At 37.7% G+C, this 15,000-nt stretch overlaps 1 protein-coding gene across 8 annotated transcripts in view; it reads right to left on the minus strand.

Annotated features, from left to right (window-relative positions):
• The window catches only part of LOC136878816 (phosphatidylcholine:ceramide cholinephosphotransferase 2), a 724,489-nt gene that overhangs the window by 65,739 nt on the left and 643,750 nt on the right, over positions 1 to 15,000 (minus strand). The gene's annotated exons all lie outside the window — the stretch shown is intronic.

Consider the following 15,000-nt stretch of genomic DNA (forward strand, 5'->3'; position numbering starts at 1 on the left):
CTTAGCCGGGTCCTGGCATTGCTTCCACTTCTGTCAAGTTCCTCACTTTCATCTATCCTATCTATCCTATCCAACTCCCTTGGTCAGCTATTATTCTTTTCCAACCTAAAGGTATTACAGCATTCAAGGTCTAGGGAGTCTTTGATTTCTATGCCCTTCGTGGCTCCTCTTTGGCCGATACCTTCATTCTTCGAGGTGTCTGATCCCTTCCCGCTTTCCTCTCCGATTAGTGTCATATAGAGGAATGCTGCCTAGTTGTACTTCCTCTTAACCCTAAACCGGGCGCGCTGGTGAATTTCGTTCACCAACCTGCGCATTTCATCTGTAGTTTTTAGTTCCTAAGTGCTACAGCCTTCGCGCTGCTAGCACCTTTCGGCGAAGTCTTATCAATACTCTCAGTGTAGCAGTATCTGTTCCAGGAAGTTGGATGTATCACGCTATTCGACCTTCACTCGCACTTGCCATCATTTGGAGAACTTTCTTCACCACGCACCCGGAAATGTAAGTAAAATTGTACCTTAGACGTTCTTGGAGATTCATTATTTTAAAATGTAGACTATAGATGAAACAAAGTAACTACCTATTTTTATTTAGGGCGAAGTTTATGAAGGATGAAGACATACAAACGCTGTTTTAGGAATTATCTGATGAGGAGCAAGGATCTGAGGGAGCTGAAGTTTATGATTTTTCTGATGGTGAAGATGAAGTGGTAAATTATTCAGACATTGATCATGACAGTGAGAGTGAACAAGAAGGTGATGTAGGCGTAATTGATAGCTACAAACACAACGAACTAGAGCGGGATTTTTTCTTCGGGAAATACAAAACAATGTGGTGCACCACTAACTTATCAAAGGCTACCTCTAGGATTGAAGAATCTTTCGTTTCAACTCATGAATAAGTGGTTGGTTGAACGAGCTAAGATAGGAACACTGCCTCCGGATATCCGAGCAATGTTATCCCCATACTATCAGGAAGAAACATCAGAAGAAATAAAAGTGCCATCGAAGAGAGGCCGATGCATTCACTGTGAGCGGAAACAAAATCAAGTCACCACAATGAAGTGTAATCAGTGCCATAACTATCTGTGTAAAGCACACTCTAAAAGATGCATTAGATGTGTAACGTGTGAGAATAATGATGATTAATGAAGATTGTTAGAAGTGTTTCATTTTAAGTTCTCAGGATTTAAGTATTCATCTGTTTCAATTTTATTTTCTGTCTTCAACCCATGAACATTTTTACCCTTTTTTATTATATGTATGTACCGTCACTTGTAATTTGTGTTGTAATTATTATGTCTAAGGATTATAAAGCACATAATGAGTAACAATATCAGTCGTGTAAGAGTTAGTACTTGTTAACCAGTTGCTAAGACTAAGAAAACTGAATGGTGAACGAAATTCACCATGCGCTTTAGGGTTAAAAGAATAATCAACACCACCACCAGTCTTACAATAAGATTAGAAATATATGTGTATCTACAAAACATGTAGAGATCAATAACTGTTGAGAAATTTGGTCTGTAATTTTATAATTTTCTTCTATAAGACAAAAATATTTCCCAACAATACATACAATTTCTGCCATAAAATATGTCTGCGTGATCAACCCCGTACAATAAATTTTGCCCTAATATTACAGCCAATGTATCAATACAGCAAACTCGCGCAATAACAATATATGCAATAACCATAGTTCCACACAACTAGTAACCATAGATATGCACACTCCAGAATACAATGATTTTACAAGTATCTAATCTAGTAATGTGTGCATCTTCATATCAACAATATGAGATATCACAATTGCAGAAATTGATACAGAACAATAAAGGAGTTAGTGCCAGATGTAGAGATCTTAGACAAAATTTATCCCAGGTGGTGGAAGTTATCACTTTAAGAAAAAGTACAACTGCACTATCATCCTATATCTATATATATAAAATAAGAGTTTTATCTGTACATTGCTCCGAATTTGAAAAGAATGGTATTTCTGTATCGGTCATGTCCATAGCAACAAGGAAATGCACATTTTACTTTTCCGTAATTTCTGTCTGTCTGTATGTATGTACACGCATCACGAGAAAACGGCTGCAGAGAATTTAATAAAAATTGGTATGTGAAGTCGGGGGATGAACCACTACAATCTAGGCTATAATTCATTTTACTCACGCCGAGTGAAATGGCAGTTTAGGGGAAGGCCTAAAATTGAATTCTCAAATATTTATATTATTAGTGGTCCTATTCATAAATACTACATAACTAAAGTTATATAGAATTAAATTTCCGATCATTTATGTCATACATTGTTACCATACCAGCTTTGATAACACAGATATTCATGTATTTGTATTTTTGTTGCCAAGTCCATATCAATGCCGAGCCACGAGAAAATGGGTTAACAGAATTTAATGAAAGTCGGTATATAGAGTCGAGGAATAAGAAACTACAGTCTAAATTATAAACAATTGTATTCTCCCTGTATGAAATTGTAGTTTAGGGGAAGGCACCTAAAATGTAATTATTAAATACCTATGTTATTGGTCCTATCGAATAGTACTACCTAACTAAAGTTATAGAGGATACAATTTCCGAATATTTATGTTTTATTCAATTTTACCGTACCGACTATTTCAGAGTCGGAAGAAAACTAAACATGAAGGCCTACAATACTGAAAGCGCATAACATTGATCAACAATAACATTACATTAACCATTGTTTGTGGTGATGTTCGTTGTCTCTTATGCTGCCGCTCAACTGCGATAGATGGTATTACTGCTGCATACCGAGTATAACAGCCTGACTGAATATTAGCAGGAAATAGTTGGGGAGTTTGAAAACTTTCTTCTTCAGCATGTCATTCGCCTGCTTCATACATTTTCTGATACCGTACTGCAGGTACGTAACTCACTGGTTCATCATAGTATTCCAGCTATTCGATCCCTACTTCGACGCGCTGTTTTGAATGAGCAGTGTGCACTCTTAAGGCAGAGGATCATGTAGTAGTAGTAGTAGTAGTAGTAGTAGTAGTAGTAGTAGTAGTAGTAGTAGTAGTAGTAGTAGTATGGCCTGGTCTAGAATTACTATTTAGGCATATTCCAAATTACAGCACCACAACTAGCTGATGTCTGAAAAGAACCGTTCCTTAAAAAGTGCTTTTTCCTCTTCACTTTTATTCAATCCTACATTCATTTTATTCAAAATTAGCAGTGAAGAGGGGTTTTCTCCTCTGGCTTGCAGGAAAAAATTGCCTCCAAGTCAGATAGATTTTTCCGCCGCCAGTGTAGTGAATTGAGAATTTGCGACTCATCGGGTACTCCTAGGAAAGAGATTAGTGAAAGGGCATAGCTTTTGCCTTGCGACTCTCCACTATTCGACCCCCCCACCGAAAAAAGACCAAGAGTGTTCACGGACCATGGCTTTGTGCGGCCTGGTCATTCCATCTCTGGAACTTTGGACTGTTAGATCGGCAGCATAGTACTGTTCATTAAAAGTGAGAAAATGTGAGAAAATATGTGGTTTTTCATTTGATCGAGTATTTCATGCGAAATCATTGCTTTTACTCGCGCCATTCCTACTGGCGTCATTGAAATGACCTTTGTTCATTTCAGTTGGGAAAAGTACTAAAGACAGTCTTTCTGAGGATGTAAAAAGGCAGGTGGAGAGGAAGTGTCCGCCATTACAATGCAATTCCCTAACGCAGTCGTCAATGAGAAAAGACGTTTAGTGATTTCTCCGTCGCGTTTCTAGGGTAACGTTAAGAGCTATGCAATGTAATACAGTCTTGCTCACAACGTGTACTCTACCTAACCTACAATTCTGAATACAATGTAAAATTCCGTAGCGAAGCATGGGTACATCAGCTAGTTAACACTAATCAAAGATGACAATCGAAGAGGTCCAACACTTCAAAAAATGAAGGTATCGGCCAGAGAAAGACAAGGGCCACGAAGGAAGTTAAAATTAAACTCCTCAGGATTCGCAAACCTAATACCGTAGGGGTCGGAAGAGAACAAGAGTTGACCAAAGGAGGTCGGATAGGAAAGATGAAAGTGAGGAGCCCGGCACAAGTAAGAAAACTTGTCCCAACTGCCATTCATCAAACAGAAGAAAATAGATGTAAAAAACTAAGGCTAACTACTTCAACGCTAATTTCAAGCCAAGTTTTAAAATGTGTACACAATATGAAAGCTGTGGATGAGTGCATTCAAAACAAGTTTTCAAGTCTTGTTTATCAGAAAAATCCACGGGAAATGTTGAAAAATCTAACTCCTTAACCGTGAAAGATATCTAGTTGGAGCCCTTTATATTGGTTTCTACAACCCAGAAAACTAGAGACCACATGTATCTGAACATAAATTCCGTAAACTTCACCCAATACTTTTCTAATAAGTATCTTGATTCAATTAACGCCCAATTTGCAGATACCTAAAGTCCTCCTCCTGTTGTCAGTGAAACCGAGCATCATGAAGGCCATGCCATGTGACAGCGTTTCTAATGTATCACGAGGTATTCTAGGAGCATTATTCCTGAATGAGTGGCTTGAACTGTGGATATGATTTCTACTTTTTTTTTTTTTAAGGAGCTAAAATTTTTTTTTAATATTGCAAATTACTTTAACAATGGGAAAATGTATTCAAAAACGGCCACAATTAATAAAACCCACAACAAACATGAGTTCAGTTTCCAGTTAAATAAATCTCACAAAACAATTTTTCCTATAGCTCGTTCCATTTTCTCATGCTACGGGCTTTACTGCTTGTTTATACATAAAATGAAATGCAATCCTACTTCTGCTCAGGCAGCTAGAATTATACAATCCACCGGTGGTCCCTAACAAAAGATCCTATCAATATTAATGGGGCACATGGAAGAAAGAAAAGAAAGAAAAGAAAGTACTGGCTGTGTCAGCAAAGACGATGCATCTGGATATGTTAGGAGTTAACGATATTGGAGCAAGTGGAGATATCAAGGAAGAGATAGGAGATCATCACGTGTACTTAACGGGTTTTAAAAAGGGAAGGCCAGAGTGTTGGAGGTGGGAGACTGTTCATCAGGAATGCTATTCCACGCAACGTAGTTTCTGTTAGGCACGTAAATGAGCGAACGATGTGGGTAGATTTGCAGTTGGAGAAATTAGGACTAGAATGTCTCCGTGTATTTACCATGTGAGGGTGCACATAAAGGTGAAGTTGACAAGTTTTATGAAGCATTGAGCGATATTGTAGTCAGGATCGACAGCAAGGATAAGATAGTGCTAATGGGCAATTTCAATGCAAGAGATGGAAATAGAACTGAAGGATGCGAGAAGGCGACTGGTAAATGTGGAGAATATATGGAAGCTAATAGGAATGGGAAGAGTCTGCTGGACATCTGTGCTAGTACGGAATTAGCAGTTATGAATGTATTCTACAAGCGTAAGGCTATTCACCGCTACACACAGCAGGGTAGGGGCACTAGATCCATAATAAGACTGTACCATAACAGACTTTGAATTCAAGAAATCTGTTAGAAATGCGCGGGTAATCTGAGGATTTTTTGATAATACGGACCATTATCTAATAGTAAGTATCTCTAGACCTAGGATAAAGTGAAATCTGTCTGCAGATAAATAATAGTTGAAAACCTCCAGGAGATAGCTTCATGGAATAATACAATTAGCAGAGAGTGGTAGAAAGCTACCTTCTGATTGGACAAAAGCAGTAATTGTACCTATATTTTCTAGTATTTAGGAAGTGTGTTCTCCCAGGATGGCAGTATAGTAAGCAAGATTGAATCAAGGTGAAGCAAAGCTAATGCAGTGAGCTCACAGTTGCGATCAACAGTATTTTGTAAGAAGGAAGTCTGCTCCTGGACGAAACTATCTTTAGATCGGTTTATTGTCAGACCAACTTTGCTTTACAGGAGTGAAAGCTGGGTAGACAAAGAATATCTTATTCATAAATTAGAAGTAACAGAAATGAAAGTAGCAAGAATGACTGCTGGTACAAACACGTGGGAACAATGGCAAGAGGGTACTCTGAAAGAGAAACTAAAAGATCAATTAGGAATTTACTTGATGGATGAAGCTGTATACATAAACCAGTTTTGGTGGTGGGGTTATGTGAGGCAAATGCAGGAAGATAGGTTACCTAGCAGTATAATGGACTCGGTTATGGAAGGTAAGACTATGATGGTTATAATCTGTTTCTAATGATTTTTTTTTTTTAAGTTATAGAACTAAACGAGGGCACAGAACTAGTTACAAATAGAGGATTGTGGCGGTGGTTAGTAACTTCACAAAGGCTTGCAGACTGACCACTGAAAGGCGTAACAGCAGATTATCAGCCCCATTATAAACATGAAGATTTCTAAACCTTCCAAGAAACGCAAAAAATAAAAGAAGGGTGGTCTCATTATACTGTTATGCCTTTCAGAATTTAGTCTGTGGTTGTTCTTACATGAAGTACAACTAGGCACCATCCTCCAAACTTGATCTGCAAACCCTATGAATGAACTAAGAACCTGAATAATTCCTTTACAAACGGCTAGGTGGTTTTGTTTAGTTCTACACTTTGAAATTAGTAAAAACAGAGTGTCACCTTTGTCTGCCAATGCTTCTCTTACCCTCCATAGCCAAGTTCATCTTTCTTCTAGCTAATCTATCTTCCTCCATACATCTCCCGTGTGTAGGGGAAGTGAAATATACCCTTGGTATCCCCTGAATGTCATACAAGGCAACTAAAGAGTAACCCCACGGACTGTCAACTTGAAAATGAAAATGTGGGTAGTCCTCCTCACTTTCATTTTCCTATCAAACCTTCCTTGGTCAACTCTTGTTCTCTACCAACCCCAGCGTTAATAGGTTTGTGAGACCTTGAGAGTCTCTTGTTGTCACGCCCGTTTCTTTCGCCAATATCTTCTTTTAAGGATCAGGCCTCTTCCATTTTCATTTTATTAGTATTAAGTAAGACAGGATGATTGACTGGCTGTACTTCCTATTAAGAGAATAACTACCACCAACTCTCCTCCATTCACCTCACATGACCACCACTAAACCTAACTGATGCATACAGTCTCATTCACTGAGTTCATTCTTAACTTCGCCTTTATCACCTCAATATAAGTCCCCTCCAACCACTGATCCTATCTCCAATCACACTCACCACTTTCATATCTTACTTCCAGCTTATGAGTAAGACACCCTGAACCATTACAGGTTTCACTCCCCTAAACCACAGTAAGTCAGAAAAGAGAGATGTAAAGATAATTTCAACCAAGAACTTGACTTCTTTCTTACAGAATACCATTTTATCACTGTATTAACTTAGCTACACCTTGATTTGATGTTGCTTAGTATACCAGGTAAACACAGATCTTGAGTATTTGAAATTATTCACCCACTCCAGCTTCATACTCCCCACTTGGCATTCGAATCTCTGAAGTTTCTCACAAACTAATATGATTTTAATTTTCATATCACTGAATACATTCAGTCTGTTTTAACTGTAGGTTGGTTCTGGTAGTGACAGCAATTACTCTTTTAAAGGGAAGCAAAATAGGACAACCCTCCCCTCAACACTAATAACAAAGTCCATCTGGTGACCATGAGTGTTAACTCTTAAGGTCAAAAATTGTAGTTAGCAGGTTCGAGACCCATCGGTGGGAAAAAATTCACTCTTAGAACGTAGGCTAGCAGGACGGGAGAGATGGGTGGTATACCATGATTCAATTCCAATTCCAACCCCCTCTGCAGTGTGGATATAGAGTAAGGGCATTATGAACCTGATGACAGTGACTTGGGTACGCTAAGCCTTCAACAGACACCTTGGTGTTATTCGACAGGAGAGGCCATGTGCTGACACCTGGTTTAATCCTCTTTCCTACCTTTATAACTCACCACCACCACCACCACCACCACACATGGGCAACAATGGAAAGACCTGCACCAGGCCTCTCCGGGGGCTACACAAAATCAATCGTCAATAAATTAATGAAAAAGAAGGGAAAAGGGAAGAGATCTGACCTTTTGCAGAATGAGGTAATAGAAAATGAAAGGAAAGGGCAATGAAGGAGGGTTTCTTAGGGCTCCTAAACAGAATACTGTCAGGGTCGGAAGAGAATTGCACAAGTACATAGAAGCAATGTCAGATTCAGCAACTTGAGTTTACATTACTCACATTACCATAGTAATATCATTACATCCCTAAGTTTTCACAAGTTCTAACTAACCGTAAGTATAATTTTATAATGATGTAGTACCTTTGATAAGATGAAGAACAGCAAATGTTCTCAATGAAGAGTGATAGTTTCATCCACTTTACAAAGAATTCAAGAACGAATTAGTGCCCGAAAATCATCCATAGCAACATGTCATCTAGGAGAGACTTTTTGTGTTGACAGTGCACTGATAACGACTTCTAAACTTAACACATACAGGGCTTGCAGATGCCCATTTACAGCATTATATAAATATGAATTTCCAATATGAAAGCAAGTTAATTGAAGTTTTAGCCTAAAGAAAAGCAAAAGGCAATCGAAACTTGAGCATTAACCTTCGTGCTCCAACATGAAACATCCCGAGTACCAACAGTATCTCCTCACTGTAACCATGATTCTAATGGTAATTGTTACCAGTTACCATGGAAAATTGTAATTCAAACATTTTAAACAATATATTGTACAAACCAGCAGTATATTTTAGACCTTTTATCCATGATGTATACAGCAATGCAAGATGTCTGAGATATGATTATGCAAATTTGGACAGGTTCTTTCTTCATTGCAGTAACTTATCGTTAAACAGTTCAGAATATACAGGGTGTAACAATAAAGTATGGCCATACTTTCAGGACACATTATTCACAGGTACAAGAAGAAAATGTGCTACATGGACGTGGGTCATGCCTTACTTCCAATGTTAGAACTCATTCTCTACAACTCTACACAGTACAGTACACAGGAACAGAAAATACCAACATACATGAAAAGTTAAAAATACCCTCCATTAGCATTCATGAATGCATCAACCCACCATCACAGCTACTTTATGTAAAAAAAAAAAAAAAAAAAGTAAAAAAAACACAGAAACATAATAAATAATTATTCTAATATTCTTGAAATTACTAAGAGTAAATAATGACATTCAATCGCTTGCAGTTATTCAAAAACTACTCTTTTTCCCAGAAACCGTTTGAGAAAAGTTAAGTTAGTACTCTTAAACCTCTTTGAGAAATTTCTGAGAGGGTCTGCACCACCCCCACTCCACCTTCGACTACGAGCCTGATCACATCCTAAACAACTGGACTGGATGATGTGTTGGCTCAATTTTTATCAATCTGATACATTGCTATAAAATTAGAGTTTTCTGACATGGGCAAGAGTAGTTAGCAAAAGTACAGCAGTCAATCTCAACAATCTTAGTTGCCACTGTGGACATTTTTAACAAAATCCTCCAAGGGGAAAATATTGATTAAATACCCAATATTGCAAACTTTGATTATTTACTGGTTGTAGAGCATAAAACATTGGTCTCCTAATATCTATTATGGCTTGAATAGGAACATCCAAGTTTTATGTCAAGTGAATCATGTCGACCGAACACCTGCACCAGGCCTCTCCATAGGCCATTATTATTATTATTATTATTATTATTATTATTATTATTATTATTTTGTTATGCCCAGCTAAGGATCACGTTTGAACTTATTAGCACATTTTGGTTCTTCTTCTTCTAATTATATTCCCAATATCTCTTCATCCTCTTGTTCTGTCCATTTTTGCGTTGTTCAGTCCATCCTGTATTTAGTCTGGTGGGCTTTACAGAAAATTTTGTGTTTGTGAATTAACATTCTGAATTTTATTCTATCTTGATTGGTTTCTTCATTAATGCAAATTTCATTTAGGTCTTCACTGATTTCTTTTAGCCAATTATTGTGATTTTTCATTGGTAAGGCTAAGTTTAAAAGTTTCTTTATGAGCCTGTTATTATCAATTCTATATAAGTGGCCGCAAAATTGTAACAGTCGTTTTCTAATTGTATCTGTGATTTTTTCTGTACAATACATTTTGTGCGATTTCTTTTTTTTTTATCCAAATTCCATTTTCACACTTTGGTCCTAAGATTTTCCTGAGGATTTTCCTTTTTTGTTTTTCAAAGATTTTTTCAAGACCTGTCACCAATAATATTATTACAATTATTAAAAATTAAAGTCTTTGAAAATATTTGATTTTTAAAATCTTTAAATCAATTATCCTTGTAATTAGTATATTATCACTACTAAGCAAGTTTCAAAATAACCTGCAATGGTGTGATAAGTACCACAGAGACGTGTCATCACTGTAGTTTAGGGGTTGGTAGTAGGATAGCATCCAGGCCAACTGGACATGTAGAATTTCCAACTGAACTACAAATTCTTAATTGAACCAGGCCTGTACAGATCTCCCACAATTTACACTAAAAACTCTCCACTCACATTTATGGAACTGAGGGAATCAAGACTGTTGCCATATACTGTAAATTCCAATCTTCATGGGAGGAAAGGTGAAGTGGCAGGCAGGAGTAAATAACACTGTCAGGTGTTTCTCATTAAGATAACCATGGTTTGAATTCTGGTCCATGCATGCAGGATTTCTGATAAGAGAAGTCATGGCCCTATAGTTTGGATTCCATTTAAAGCTGGAGGTCCTGTAGCTATCACAATGTCAACAGTCGCGTAGATCTTCAAGCCTGCATGCCTAATCTTCATAAGCTTAGCAATAACTCTCACAGATTAGCAGCACAGATTTACTCACAAATATTTCCCTTTCTAACTTTATAAAAAAAACACCTAACTAGGTTACCTTTGAACATAGGCTATCATTTTTGTAGCAAAGACGGCAGCTAAGGATAACATGATGGCAAGCATAATTGGCAGTCACAAATTATAGTGAAAAATGGAAGGGTGTGTATAGGTATTTTAAGCCAGAAACAGGTTCCAAGAAGGATATTCCAGGAATAATTAATGAACAAGGGGAGTGTGTATGTGAGGGTCTTCAAATGGCAGAAGCATTCAATCAGCAGTATGTAAAGATTGTTGGTTACAAGGATAATGTCCAGATAGAGGAGGAGACTAATGCTAAAGAAGTACTACATTTACATAAGATAACAATGACATTTACAATAAGATACAAAAGTCGAAAACTAGAAAAGCAGCTGGAATTGATAAGATTTCTGGGGAAATGAGACAATGGGTTGGGAAATAGTACCATATCTGAAGTACTTATTTGATTATTGTTTGGTCGAAGGAGCTATACCAGATGAATGGAGAGTTGCTATAGTAGCCCCTGTGTATAAAGGAAAGGGTGATAGACACAAAGTTGAAGATTACAGGCCAGTAAGATTGACATGCGTTGTATGTAAGCTTTGGGAAGGCATTCTTTCTGATTATATTAGACATGTTTGCAAAATTAATAACTGGTTTGATAGAAGGCAGTTTGGTTTTAGGAAAGGTTATTCCACTGAAGCTCAACTTGTAGGATTCCAGCAAGATATAACAGATATCTTGGATTCAGGAGGTCAAATGGACTGTATCGCGATTGACCTGTCTAAAGCATTTGATAGGGTGGATCATGGGAGACTACTGGCAAAAATGAGTGCAATTGGACTAGACAAAAGAGTGACTGAATGGGTTGCTATATTTCTAGAAAATAGCCCTCAGAGAATTAGAGTAGGCGAAGCTTTATCTGACCCTGTAATAATTAAGAGGAGAATTCCTCAAGGCAGTATTATTGGACCTTTGTGTTTCCTTATACATAAATGATATGAGTAAAGAAGTGGAATCAAGGTAAGGCTTTTTGCGGATGATTTTATTCTGTACAGAGTAATAAATAAGCTACAAGATTGTGAGCAACTGCAACGTGACCTCGATAATGTTGTGAGATGGACAGCAGGCAATGGTAGGTTGATAAACGGGGTTAAAAGTCAGGTTGTGAGTTTCACAAATAGGAAAAGTCCTCTCAGTTTCAATTACTGCGTTGATGGGATGAAAGTTAGTTTTGGTCATTGTAAGTATCTAGGTGTTAATATAAGGAAAGATCTTCATTGGGGTAATGACCAAAATGGGATTGTAAATAAAGGGTACAGATCTCTGCACATGGTTATGACGGTGTTCAGGGGTTGTAGTAAGGCTGTAAAGGAGAGAGCATATAAAACTCTGGTAAGACCCCAACTAGAGTATTGTTCCAGTGTATGGGACCATCACCAGGATTACCTGATTCAAGAACTGGAAAAAATCTGAAGAAAAGCAGCTCGATTTGTTCTGGGTGATTTCCGACAAAAGAGTAGCGTTACAAAAATGTTGCAAAGTTTGGGCTGGGAAGAATTGGGTGAAAGAAGACGAGCTGTTTGACTAAGTGGTATATTCCGAGCTGTCAGCAGATAGATGGCTTGGAATGACAGTAGTAGACGAATAAGTTTGAGTGGCGTCTTTAAAAGTAGGAAAGATCACAATATGAAGATAAAGTTGGAATTCAAGGGGACAAACTGGAGCAAATATTCATTTATAGGAAGGGGAGTTAGGGATTGGAATAACTTACCAAGGGAGATGTTCAATAAATTTCCAATCTCTCTGAAATCATTTAAGAAAAGGCTAGAAAAACAACAGATAGGGAATCTGCCACCTGGGCGACTGCCCTAAATGCAGATCAGTATTGATTGATTGATTGATTGACTAATTGAATATACTTAAGGGAGAATAAGAAATTTTCAGCATGCATACCATTCTAATTTTCAGAGCATTTGAAGTCTCCACAACAAACTTTCCGATATCACATCGTGAAAACATTCTTGGGCTATCTGGAGTGTAATTTTATTAGTTTCTTCTATGGACAGTCTCAAAATAATAGGATAATCGAAGATAACTTTCTAAATCCTAGTGGAAATGAATTTGCAAGCACCTCATTTCAGACACCCGAATAAAACAAGTTTCCAGACAGACCTCAAAGCATACAAGAATGATTTGCTCAAACCAGTAGCGTAGCCAGGGTCGGCCGATAGGCGGGGCGGATTTATGGTTGCAAAATGATAGAACACAATTAAGGTGCTGATGCGTGTGTGCTGCACACATATATGACTTGTCATTATGACACTGACTCAAGTGAATTATGTTCATATCCAGATTGCAGTACTGATACACTACAAAATCTTACATTAAAAACAATGCGAACACAGTCAACAGTTTTACATTGAATCGTATGTTCAGTTTACAATCTATAGTTCCGTTTCTATGAGTTTCGACTTGACAGTTAACCGGATGTCAAGATATTGATGCCAAATTGTTATGAGAACAAACAGCCGATTCACGACACACAACACGAACAAAAATGTACATACTCTTAATATAGGTAAGTCCAGAATCAATTATCCTTTGTACCAACATGCATAACCCGTGTAAGATAAACATTAACACATATAGGATAAGGCTAAAAGATCAATGTTCGAACAGATAAAACGTGATGAAATGAAATGAAATTTCTATTCACCATCTCTAAAATGGCAATGGTATGGTGGAAGGCAAACAACTGTATGCCCATGCTTCCTGGCTATTTCATCCACACATGAACTGGGTACTAGAGTTGGTTTTGTTTCACAAGATGCATGAGATCTCTCATTCCCCATGTCAACGCGAACCGGAATATTGTGCTCCTTCAACCACTCAATCAACTCATTTCTAGTTGTCATTGTTGATGCTTTGTCAAGAATGACCAAGTGAACTGACAAAGACCGCGTAGAGAACCCAGCACAATACAACACACAGTTATAGTAAACAAAAGATCGACAACACTGCTAAGCAGAACTAGAATCTAACGTGCTTTGTCGGAGAAATCGGCTGCCTATGAATGGCTGTTTATTAATTCACTTAGCCTCTGCTAGAAGGCAGCGTTCAAATGTCAAGTCGAAACTCATAGGAACTGAACTACAAAATCCAACTTTCGAGGGTTCTTAGAAAATAGATTCAACAGATATGTTGGTTCTACAGTTATATCTCTGACTGTTTGTTTAGTTTACTGTTTGTCAGTTTCTGTTTATTTTCTTTTGATAAAAATTTCATGGGTCTAACCCCCAGACCCCTCTGCCTGGCTATGCCCCTCGCTCAAACACATTTATGACCATTCTAGACCAGAGAGTTGATGCAGTTCATTCACAGTGATGCAAATCAGCTGCTACCCATTTGAGATTTTAATAAATCCTGCCAGTACTGTAGCCTAGGCTTATGTATAAATCAAAGTAGCGGTGATTAGGTATTATTATTGTTTTACAAAAGAAATTATTATTATTATTATTATTATTATTATTATTATTATTATTATTAGAAACGCTCATCAATGTGAAAATAATAAACATTTAAATATATATTCCATTAACACTTAGTATTGCATATTTTCGTTCGTTTTGTACACAGTTCGATGTGATAACTTTCACACTGTTTCTCACACAGCCGACATATGCACGTATTCACGGAATTGCGGTAGATCTTGTTTTTGCAGAAATGAAGCTGTGCATAGTCTCGTCAGGACATATCTCATCTCGAAGTTTGCTAACGTACAGGCTCCCGCGCTGTATAACTCTGGCCAGATTTCCAGGTGCCATGGGCGCCCGCAAGGGGGGGTGGGGGCAAGTGGGGGCGCTTGCCCCCCCTGGAATTCTAAAATGTTCATGTTCAATTGTTTAATATCATACCAGATTATTTCATAAACTGAACTTACTGACAGTCATCTAGCATTTGTTATATTCGTAAATTTCTGTAAACAATTTAATGTTGCTGACGTTATATTGGTATTTATATTCAAGAAAATTGTTAATGTGCCCCCCCTTGGAAAAGATTCTGCAGGCGCCCATGCCAGGTGCAGTTGGCGGTCCCTTAAACTGTGTAATTCTTCTTGTGCTGCCGTGTGAGACGGAAGCACAAACGTTGTTTTCAAATCCTTCAGCAAAAAAGTATGTATCTAGTAAATACGCTAGAAGGGATTTTGTGATTT

The sequence above is a fragment of the Anabrus simplex genome, chromosome 8, assembly GCF_040414725.1.
Source record: "Anabrus simplex isolate iqAnaSimp1 chromosome 8, ASM4041472v1, whole genome shotgun sequence".
NCBI lineage: Eukaryota > Metazoa > Arthropoda > Insecta > Orthoptera > Tettigoniidae > Anabrus > Anabrus simplex.